Raw genomic sequence first — 12,391 nt, 5'->3', positions numbered from 1 at the left:
AGAAATCTGGTAAAAATCCTGCAGTTGAACTTGAATAGGAAGCAGCAGTAAGTATCATGATGCATTTTATCTTTAACGAAAGAAAAGAACTAGTTCTGAGATTTACGCACTGAAAAGGCCCAGAAACAATCACCAACCCAAGAGAAATAAGCATCCCTCACACCCAGAAAGCGCTTCTAAAATACCATTTCCTACTGGAAGGAACCAGGGCTGCTTGGAGAAATGATGGGTTCCAGGACCGGCTCAGGAAATATACAAGATGAGACTAAGCCATCAAAGAGTCATGACAAAGGACTCAAGGGTCACTGGCTCAAGCTGAGAAAATCTGAGCATCGCTAAGGGTAATAACTGCTGTGGATCGAAACACACCAAACATACTTAAATCCATGAGATCATTAATGGTGCTAAACCTAACTGATTACCATCAGAGGATGCTAGAGAACCCAGTTCTTATTTTGAAAACTGATAAAATTAAAGCAATCAAGCATTTAACCTATCTTTCCAGAAAGGACTGTGCCACTGAGGAAGCAAAGAGTTGATAGAGGGACATTTCTCATTATGGAAGTAACTAAGCTAATAAATAAAGAACAATGATAGAATTAGAATGTCCCATTTTGCAGCCCCTAATAAACTAATGGACCTAAGCATTGCTCCTCAATGGCTGCTAATACCACAGAGAGATAGAGATAGCTGCAGAGATAGAGATAGAGACAGAGACAGAGAATCAGACATTAACTGCCTTCTGATAGAAGCACACAGCACCGCCTATGAAGTAGTAATGACAAAAAAAAAAAAAACGAACTTGAATCTGATCAAGCTTCTGGATTCAACTACCAGTTTATAGGAAATACAGCAGAAGAGCATGTTAAAGGACACCAAGGGGCTGCAATCAGCAAAGCCCAGACTGGGGAAGCCCCACAAACAGCCTGGTTTCTTGTATGATTAAATTGCAAGAAGGAAAAAAACAGATGGAGGGGGAGACTGTAGAATAAAAGAACCACAAATTTAGCAACAGATGAACCAGTCACCACGTACGAAGGTCTGCGGATCCTGATTCAAATAAGCAAACTGTTTAAAAAAGTTGACATCTATGAGACAACTGGAAATTTGAACACTGACTTGGTATTGGATGATATTAAGAAATCATTACACATTTCTTTTAGGGGTGGTAATTCTATTGGGGCATGTCTTTTTAGAAATATCCAATGCATCCTTATCTCAGACACATACTGAAATATTTACGTGACTCTGCAGTTGAACTCTGAATAGTTTTGGCCACTGGAAAACCTCAGAGCCCAGGCTTCAGTGGGGGTGATGATGCCATTTCTGGGGTATCCAAGAGATGGTGCCTGGTGGAAGATGGCCAATGCCTAGCGGAACCTTGGGAAGCCCACGGCGCCACCTGGTGGATGAGAACTTGATCCTTAGCATGTTTAAGTTACCTCATGGGAAATGCTAGAGATGCCGTGTGTACAGCTGGGGTAGAATCAGGTCGGTTGGGATTATTACTCGTAACATGGCTCTTCCATACGCACAGGCTCGTAAGGTCTACAGAAATTCAGGCAGCATATTATTTACAAAAAGGTGACAATTTCTCGTACAAACCTGGAAGGACTTTTTCTAAAAACTCAAATTTCTTGGCAGTTTCCCGCAAGAAAAGAGAATCCAATGGCTTCTCCTGTTCAAGGTCATTTGAACCCTAGTATATTTGGGTTTAAATACACAGACCCTTCCTTTTCCTTAGAAAAATTTTCCCATATCAGTAGTGCCCAAACTTTGGAAGGCAGCGGACTCACTTGTTAAAAATACAGGTTCTGGGCCATCCACCACCCCAGACCTTTATGGGTGGGTCTAGGAGAACCAGGGCCCTTAACAAACTCACAGACCTCCAGGAAAGGCTCAAAAGAAGAAGAAGAAGGAAAAGCAGACGTCCCTCTCCCCTTCCCATTTGTTCAAACTCGGGACATTCAAAGGCCCTGGCCTCTGTCCTGTAAGGCAGGTGCTCGCTCTGTGTCTCGAAGGTGCTGAAGCCTCAAGAGTGGGCCCAGATTACAGGCCCATGACCAAGGCCAGAAGACGGTCATGATGTTTCCCCGCTGTCCTGACCAGCTGATTACAGAATTTCCAAACTGCCCAGCTGCTCTATCTTCCCGTGGATCCAAGAAGAGGGAGGGAACACCTGATAGAATGATGACTTGGGGATGGGGATGGCTGATCTCTGAGGATGGAGCAGGCCCCTTCTTTATGCCCCAGACCTTGTGCAGGAAACAGAAGACCTGGCCCCTGCCCAAAGGGACTCAGAGTCTAATCAGCTTTACTTCATATCCTCTCCTTCATCCACCCTCCACTCCATCCTCACCTGGCCCTATCCTGGACCAGGGCTTCCTATCTCCCTTGGACCATCCCAATAATACCTACTCCACCATCACCCACTGAAGCCCAGCCCCTGAGATCTTCCAGTGGCCAGCATTATTCAGGGTTCAATTACAGAGTCGTTGTAGATATTTCAATATGGGTCTGAGCTAAGGATGCATCTGATGAGGACTCCTATTTCTTTAAAAAAAAAATCCATAATGGAATTCTCACTCCTAAATATAATTAACAATGATTGATTAATACTAATCTTCTGAGCCTCTCACCTTTCCTAGCTGTCTTCCTTCTGTCTCACTTTCTTCCTAAAAAGAGGCAGGACCATGCTACAGCCCCTGTTTGAAGTCCTCTTTGGTCTCCTTTTTGCCTCCAGAATAAAGTCTAAACCTCTTGGCCTGACACCAAAGATTCCCACCACCTGGCCGCAGCTCACCTCTTCAGCCTCCTCTCCCGGTCAGCTGTCCACACTTCCTGTGCTCCAGCCACCAGAACTTAACCACCCTTCTCTGCTCACACCCCACACCATCTACCCACGCCACGTCGATCCTGGCAGTGCCTCAGCCAGGAGCATCCTCCCCCTTCCAAGGCCCCATCACCCTCTACCACATTTTCCCTCATGCTCCAGTTACAATGAAGTGCTCTCTCCACCCACAGCAGGTTACTTCGAACTGTACTATGACGTTTATTTCATCCTATCATGAACTCTGCATGTTGTTTCCCTCTTGGTCTAACTCTATCCCTCCCACTAGATGGAATGGCAGATCTCATTCATTCACCTCTGTCTTTCCCCCAATGCCTGCTTCAGTGCACGTTACCCAGCAGGTGCTATTTAATCTGTGTTTGTGGACTGACAAATAAATTGTCCTCTTGGGTGTTTTTATAAGAGAGCTTGTTCTCTAATAGTTCTTCAGGTGGTATTGCACACATGCCAGCCATCACACATGCCCAGAGGGATGATCCTAGCGTTGACATGGAATCCCATGTTGAGGGCATGAAATGCCCATGCCCCAGCAAGGCAGTACTTTCTTGATATGGGGGTAGTTTTAACTTCGGCATCCCGTTGATGGGAGACAATTGTTGTAGCCCACAGGCATCTTGCAGGCAGTGCCCAGCCAAAACAAGTTCTCCCTACTGAAATCTGAAAGGCTGAGAATCCCCTTCTGTGGCCCCGGGGGACGGCCACTGTCAGAGGAACTGCACCAGCTGCAGACCCAGCCTGGAGGGGGTCTATGCACCAGCCGAGAGGAAGTGACACCAGCACAGCAGAAGTAAAACCCCCCATGCTCATTCAGCCGATTGGGGGCCCGGCTCCGAAGCACCACCCACACCCAGCAGGGCTAGGAGATCTCTGCCCTGAACACACCCACCCTGAACCATGGAGGCTGACGGGGCCAGCCTGCCCCCCATCACACAGCAGCAGCGAGCAGCTAGGAAAGGGACCTGACCCCCTGCACTCCCTGGACTCACATCTTCCACTAATCACGGTGCAACTCCAGGTGTGGCTGACCCCATTCATTCCCCACCCCCTCCAACCAGAAGCATTTCACAGCTTTCTCTCAAAAAGATCCAACTCTACAATTCTTAGTGAGATGTCGATTTTACTAACACTTTGGTGGGAAGACAAGGAAGACATTTTATACATCGCAAGGTGAAGCTCCATAAAAACCACCGTTAAAGATTCTCTGTTCTCTGCGTATGTTCCCCCAGCTTATCTCGTTTTGTCACTTCCCAAATTCTTCTACTGTCCTCAGCCCTGGCCTGAAACCCTATTGAGCAAAAAAGGCATTAAGCATCTACTGTAACTGACGTCTGTCCCTTGGCGGGGATGAGAATCCTCGCTCTCCATCCAGACACAGCTTCTCAGCTGCTGATCAAATTGTTCTCCATAAGTCCCTTCTCCCTCTTTGCAAAACAGATTCCTTTGTGGAGGAGAGATTATACTACTGAGAAATTAAGTTAGTCTTCACAGTGGCGCAATAAGTTGAGTTTTTTCCATCGATCAGGCACTGTGTAAGGAAGGCACTGACATGCGTGACTTCATGTAATGTCCCCAACGACCTTGAAAGGTAGGTACCCCCACTGTTAAGGGGAGAAAATTTAGTCCCAGAGAGATTGAGCAATGAGCCCAATGTCAAACAGCTAGTAAATTAATGAAAGACAAGTCAAATTTTTTTAATGAGCAAAGATTTGAATAGACATTTCTCCGAAGAAGGTATCAAGTGGCCAACAAGTACGTGAAAAGACACTCAAATCATTAGCCACTGGGGAAATGCAAATCAAAACCACAGTGAAATACCACTTCACACCCACAGGATGGCTACACTCAGAAAGACAGATAGTAAGTGTTGGCGAGGATATGGAGAAGTTGGAGCTCTCGTACGCTGTTGGTGGGAATGTAAAATGGTGCAGACACTTTGGCAAACAGTCTGGCAGTTCCTCAGAAAGATAAATATAGGGAATTCCCTGGTGGTCCAGTGGTTAGGAAGTGGTGTGGCCAAAAAAAAAAAAAGATAAATATAGAAGTGTCATGTAACTCAGCAATTCCACTCCTAGATATCTACACAAGAGGAATGAAAACACGTGTTCACCTAAAAACTGTACACAAATATTCATAGCAGCGTTATTCATAATAGGCAAAAAGCAGAAACAACACAAATGTCCATCAACTGATGAATGGAAAAATGAAATATGGTATATCCGTAAATTAAATATTATTCAGGCATAGTGCTGATTCGTGCTACACAATATACACGAAACTTGAAATTATTATGCTAAGTAAAAGAAGCCAAACACAAAAAGCTACATATTGTATGACTCCATTTACATGAAACGTCCAGAAAAGGCAAATCCACAGGGACAGAAAGTAGATCAGGGGCTGCCTGGGGCTGGGGGAGGGGAAACGGGAAGGGACTGCTTTGAGTGCAGAGTTAATTTTTTTTTAATTTTTTGTCAGCACGGTGGGGTCTTAGTTCCTGGAACCCGCACCCCCTGCAGTGGAAGCACAGAATCCTTTTTTTTTTTTTTTGATATTTATTATGTTTATTCATAATTTGATTATGCTCGGTGGGCAGCACATCTCCAGGAGCCTCCCGGAGCCTGGGGATCAGAGCTACGGTCACAGACCATGCAGGAGGCTTCACTAGGGTTGGGAGGCTGCGGGCTTTCCCTGGTGCTTTCCCACGTGCTGACAGGGAAGGAGAGGGTGCGAGCACCACCATTTCTCGAGTCAGGACTTTCTCCTTTCTACACTTCCTCCATGCCCTGTTAGTCATCATCATCATCATCCTCTGGAACAAAAATATCATGCTCCTCAAGCAGGGCAGCAAAGTTCTTGCTAATGAGCGTCCCGACAGAGAGAAAGGGGATCACAAGGGAGAACACACGGAGAAGGGAGAAGGACATTTCACCGGTTTGGGCAAAATGGAGCCGTTGAGAGTAACGGCGACTGACCTCATGGTACCAGACTCCGAACTGAGCCGCCGCGTCCGCCGTCCGTCGGAGACCTCACCACCTTTCCTCGGGCTCAGCCGGCTCCGGAAAGCCCCAGATGCGACGGGTGCCAACACGAGCCAGCGAGCCGCTCCAGACGCCGTCTCCCAGCTCCGTCCCTCGTCTGGGCACCTGGAAGCACTGAACCTTAACCACTGGACCGCCGGGGAAATCCCCGAGTGCAGAGAGTGATGCAAATGTTCTGCAATTAGACAGTGGTGATGGTCGCCAAACCTCGTAAATATAATGAAAACCACTGAATTGTGCACTTTAAAACGGTGAATAGGGGCTTCCCTGGTGGAGCAGTGGTTGAGAGTCCGCCTGCCGATGCAGCGGACACGGGTTCGTGCCCCGGTCCGGGAAGATCCCACATGCCGCGGAGCGGCTGGGCCTGTGAGCCATGGCCGCTGAGACTGCGCGTCCGGAGCCTGTGCTCCGCAACGGGAGAGGCCACAGCGGTGAGAGGCCCGCGTACCGCAAAAATAAATAAATAAAACAAAACAAACAAACCAAAAAAACGGTGAATACTATGGTATGTGAATTACATCTCAAAAACAAACCAACAAAACAGCTGATAAAAAGCCAGCCAAGAGTCCAACCCAAGCCATCAGCCTCTTGGTCCTGCACTGACACCCCTTAAAACGCCCATCACAGCCTCACACCACCAGAGTCCCTCATGAGGAGACTCCCACACCCACATCTGCTGCTGAGGGGCAGCTGGCATTTTTTTACCGTGTGACTCTGGGGACAAGGCCCCATCCTTACAGCTAGCTGGGTGGGGGCGTGGCCTGGAACACCCCCAGCCTGGCCAGAAACCCGTGACTTCACTCCACAGGACAGCCCAGGTCAGCCAGATCTCTCTCTCCCTCTCTCTCTCTGGAGTCTGGAACCGGAGAACGAGGGACTGAAGAGGTGAGCTGTGAGAGACGGACAGAGGGGACATGGGGGAGGCCTGCACTCAGAGCAGCCCCGGGAGCTGGTGAGCAGGTGGAAGTCGGAGGAGGCAGCAAGGATGGATAAGCCAGGGAGGGCAGTCAGAAGAGAGCAGGAAGCGGCTGTCTTCTTCCTTCCCAAGGCTCTGTGGGCTCCTTGAGCCACACTCAAGCTCCTGTTCTGATTCCGAGTCCCCACGGTGTCTTTACAGTAGCCACCTGCTCAAGGGAGGTCTGTTCTTTGCACTGAAAAGAGCCTGATGACACCCAGAAGGCATTTGTGGACCCAGGTTGGATAGACCAGCTCCCCCAGATTCATGGCCTTAGGGATGGGTTCTTTCGTTTACAAAGAAAACAGCAGATCTCAATGGTCTCTTCTGGAGCCCAGCCAGGAAAGCATCGGGCCATCTGCCTGAGATTCCATATGTAGGACTCCAGGACCCATCTTAGATACTGGCCTCAGAAGCCCTTGCACCTGCCCGGCAACGAGAAGATAATACACAAGGCGTAGGTTTCCACAGTGCGGACCAGTTACCATCTTGGTATCATTCTTTACTCTCCTTTGTCTTCTGACTTATTTGCTATGATTTAGCCTCTGCAATCGCCTCAAGTTAACCCAATTTTTTACAGACCAACAATTGGTGTGGAATAATAAAGACAGTCAAACTAAATATCTTATCTGGAGTGACCTTGAACTTATCAGTATTCTTCAAAGTAAGGAGAAGACATTTCACATCTCACTTTTAATGAGGAAAAAAAAAACTGTTCCTGGAAATATTTACCTTTCATCTGCTGCGCTGAGAGATGGGGGAGATTTGTCGTCTTTGATCTCCACTTGTTTAATTACCGGGAAATGAAGTGCGCGTAAGCCAGCAGGATCATGAAGTCTCACTCTTGCTGCAGAAGATGGCAGCTGGGGACCCAGCAGCCTGGCATTTTATTTTCCCAGATCAAAGCTGAACCAGCACCAGGATGGAAGAAGTATCCCGATGAGATGCGCCTGAAGAAGAACCAGGTGGCAGAGACTTGACCAAAGGGGTCACTGGACCAGCATCTCCCATGGGGTCTCCCCTTCTCGCCTCCCACCCTAAGAGAAGGGCACGGTGTAGTCCAGGGCCCTGTCTGGCCTGCCTGATCCAAGTGGCTGCCTGCACACCACATGCCAGGCCCCAGCTTGAGGCAAGCCCAGCACACCTGTGCACCCACGGCCTTAGTTCTGACCACTTTCGACACACTACTAGCACCTGACTCCACCTGTGCTGGACCTCCCAGCTACAACCTCAGGTTGGTCCTCTTCTGAGCCTCACCTGCACAGCTCAGGTGAGTGAACACCATCCCAAGGAAAAGACCAGGGGACCGAAAACAAGACAAAAGCTGGCCTTCTCCGTGGACTGCCCATGACATGGAAGCTGGAATTTGGCCTCTGGGCATGCAGGGGCTGATGGGTAACCACGGGATGAAGGTGGGTAACATCTGGTGGGGGGGGGCACTGTCGGTTGTGATGGATAGCATCCCACCATCCTTAGCACAGGAGTAACTCCACGATGCTCATCTCTAAAATGAGGGTGTTAAATGAGCCATTCTTTTTTTTTTTTTTTTTTTTTGCTGTACGCGGGCCTCTCACTGTTGTGGCCTCTCCCATTGTGGAGCACAGGCTCCGGACGCACAGGCTCAGCGGCCATGGCTCATGGGCCCAGCCGCTCTGCGGCATGTGGGATCTTCCCGGACCGGGGCACGAACCCACATCCGCTGTATCGGCAGGTGGACTCTCAACCACTGCGCCACCAGGGAAGCCCTAAATGAGACATTCTTGAAGAGCCTTCCCTCTTTAACATCATCTATCTTTATGATTCTATTTACTGAGCCTCTTCTGTAACCAGAACTGTGCTAGCTCCTCCAGAAGCCACATGGGTTGATCATGGCGGTGGTGGTGGTGATGGTAGCTGCTCACATTTACTGAGTCCTCACGATGTGCCAGGTGCGCCAGGGGCTGTACAAAGATTAACTCATTTAATCTTCAGAAATCCCCATGAGGTCAATACCATTATGTATTATCCCATTTGACAGATGAGGAAACTGAGGCCAGAAAGGTTCACATAGCTGTTAAGTGACAGAGCATGCTGTCAAGATATTATACTTCCCTTACATTCCAAACAAGGAGACAAGACAAATCCACATGAAACAACATAAGAGAAAATATGATGTAGGATTAAATTGTGCAGAACAAATGTTAAGCCCTAAAGCAGGAATCAGAAAACTATGGCACATGGAGCAAACAGTCCACTGCCTGTTTCTGTAAATAAAGTTTTATTGAAACACAGACACACCCATTTGGGGCATACTGTCTATGGTGGCTTTCATGCTGCATTGGCAGAGCCAAGTAGTTGAAACAGAGATCATGTGGCCTAAAATAGTCACTGTCTGACGCTTGAAAGTTTGCCAACCCCCTCTCTTATGGTGACCAACTGGCTGGGTTTGCCCAGCACTGAGGGAGTTCCTGAGATGCAGGACTTTACGTTTTTAAAACCAGTAAAATCTTGGGCAGACTGGAACAAGTTGGTCACCCTACCTGCTCTACCACAGCTCAGAGGAAGGCAACATCCCTGGGAGTTGCAGAGTTGATAGAGGTGAGCCTTGAAAAATGTGCAGGATTTGGATATATGGTGGGTGGGACATGGGTAGGATAGATGGAGGAAGAACATTTGAGATAGGAGAGAGCAGCAGGAGCCTGGAGAAAAATCAGCATGAGATGCTCATGGGACAGCGAGGAGAGAGACGGGTCTCCCTGAGCAGAGAATGCCCGTCAGGAAGCAGAAGTTGGGCCCATTAACTGAAGACTCCACAAAGGGTAGCTCATCATCATTGGTGGCAGTGTAAACAGGTCCCATCAGCTGGACAGTGCGTAAGTATGCATCAAAATGTTAAATGTGCGTGTGCTTTGACTGCCAATGGGGGAGACCCCAAATCAACACCCCACCCTGTATCCAAGCCTTCTGAAACGTGACTTTGTGGTTCCTCCCATCTTTACCTCTTAAGGTTGCAGTCAGCCACGTGATTTGCTTTGGCCAATGCGATGTTAGTGTACTGGTCTCAAGCGGACACTTAAAAAAGCCCTTACTTGTTTCTGCTTTCCCTCTTCTTCTGCCTTTGCCCTGAGAACATGTCTGGGCCACAGAGCAAAGCTGAGCCACCCGAACTGTCCCAGCCAAGACCAACTGAGGCCACCCAACCTGCAGCTGACTACAGACATGTGAGTGAGACCAGCCAAGCCCAGAACAGCCCAGTCAAGCGCCACCTAAATTGCCAACCCCCAGATTCAAGAGCAAAATAAATGCTTATTGTTTTAAGCTACTAAGTTTGAGGTCGTTCATTGCACAGCATTATTATGCAACTAGATAACTGACCCTGCCTAATCCTTTTTTAGGAACTTATCCTAAGGAGGTAATTCAATGAAGAGGCAAAGATGCATGAATAAGGATGTCCCTTACAGTGTTGTTTACAATAGTTAAAAAACGGAAAACTTCTTTTGGAAAGATCTAAGTGCTCAGTAATGGTGGATTGGTTTTCAAAAATTAAATCCATACAATGGAATATCATTAGCCATTAGAAAAGGTAATATATATCAATATTTATTGACATGGAAAGATGTCTACTTCATGTTAAATGAAAAAGTAGATGGAAAAACAGGTTTTAAGGTGGATCTATTGTTTTTATTGAATATGAGAGAGAGGGAGGGAGGGATGGAGGGAGAGATCCATGCATCAAAATATTAACAGTGATTATCTTGAAGTAGTTGGATTTTTTTTTACTTCTTTATCCTATTCTGTATTGTATGAATTTGTAAAATGATAATGTATTATCCTTACAGACAGAAAAGAAAATGTCACCAAGAGAACCTTTCTCTCTACATATATAAAAACATGGCTTTCTAGTCCGTAGTAAACCTCTGCCCTCTCCACCAACTCCACTTACTACTGACTCTGGAATGAAATCTGACTGACCTTGAAGTTGCCCTTCTTGCTGACCCAGGAGACTAGAACCCACATTGGGAGATTGAGGGGGGAGCACCAAGCCCCAATGATGAGGCTCTCTGTGGAGATACTGAGGAAAAGTTTTCCCTTCCAACCATCTGCAAAGAAATTACCCCTGAAACCAACTCCAACCATGCTTTTAAAAACTCCTTGCATCCAAGTAGTAATATTTTTGGAGTGAGATCTACTTTACAATATTTTATTAACTGCAGTGTTGCAACTAGAAGTCCTTTGTAGCTGTAGGTCTCAGGGGCCTTCCTGGGACGTTGCACTTAATGAGGTTTATAATTCAATATAACTACATCTGCATCTTTAATTATGCCTAACATTTAATCTTCATTGCTCCTCTTGAATTGGAAGAGCTACAATTAGATCTGCTGTAGTTTAATCTGATAATAAACATCCATGACATTTAGAGAAAAAATGTACTCATTTCATTAGAGTGGCCGACACATTTACCATTTGCCTGAACTGAACAAATACTCTCAACAGTCCTTCCAACTGTAACAGAGAGCATGGTTTTAAACTATCCCCTGTAGACCCCTGGAACTCTAGAGCTGACAAGGACCTTGTAGGTTAAGGAGTCTAACAGCACTATTTTTCAATGGAGGGCACTGAGGCCCAGAGAATCTAAGTCATTTGTCCACTGTCACACAGCAAGTTAGCAGATAGAGGCTATTACAGGAAATAAGTCCAAGGATTCTTGAATCACTGCCAGGTGGTCTGTTTGTCATTCCTCTATTGCCACCCTGGCATATATGGCTAAAGTAGGACATAATTTTTTGTTGACATTCCTCTGAGCAACCCCCACCTCCCTTTTTTTATGGAATCCAGACAAAATGTCATTCAAGTACCTGTATTGAGCATCATGCCCCAATCCCAAATTCAAAGCAATAACAAATGAAATATAAAAAGAGAAAATTAAAAAGACACACCCTCATTAAAAACAAAATAAATATCTCCAAGGACCAAAACTCAAGAAAATAAAACATTAAATGAACTGAAGATTGGAGCTATTTGGCTGCAGGTCTAGAAGGAGGCAGAGGTGGTTAGGAGTTTAGTTCCACTGAAAACCAAAAATGCCCCATTTAAGACCAAGGATGAGACTCAGGCTCTTAGATTTAAGCTGGGACAGAGGCTAATAAAATAGGGAATGATACAGTTAGACAATCTCAATTTGGCAAGCATCATAGTAATAATAATAATAATTCAGGCAAGAATCATTAGCGGATGCTAAAACTTGTGGATAAAAATTTGAGGATAAACAAAATATTTACATAGTCTCAAAGACTTCCCCACAAAATGCTAATTACTTACAAAGGGGAAAACATTAACTATGAAAGTGGAGAAGTCTCGTGGACACCACCCGGACCAAGTGATCAAAGTTCACATCAGCAGCAGTGGCACAAAGAAGGACACGGCGTCACTCTCTTGGACTCCTTTCACTTCTCCAGTCTTCCTATTTTGCCCTTAACTCATTCTCATCTGTAAACCCCTCTTCTCTCTGCTTCTGCACCATCTTGAACCATCACCTCTAGTAGGCAGGGATTGGTCTGCTTAATTTATCTG

At 46.5% G+C, this 12,391-nt stretch overlaps 1 pseudogene; it reads right to left on the bottom strand.

Moving 5' to 3' along the window:
* Window positions 1–4,576: 4,576 nt before the first annotated feature.
* The window catches only part of LOC117308530 (essential MCU regulator, mitochondrial-like), a 120,254-nt pseudogene continuing 112,439 nt past the window's right edge, over window positions 4,577–12,391 (bottom strand).

This window comes from Tursiops truncatus, chromosome 16 (assembly GCF_011762595.2).
Source record: "Tursiops truncatus isolate mTurTru1 chromosome 16, mTurTru1.mat.Y, whole genome shotgun sequence".
Taxonomy (NCBI): Eukaryota; Metazoa; Chordata; class Mammalia; order Artiodactyla; family Delphinidae; genus Tursiops; species Tursiops truncatus.
This window is presented reverse-complemented; position numbering and strand designations above follow the sequence as displayed.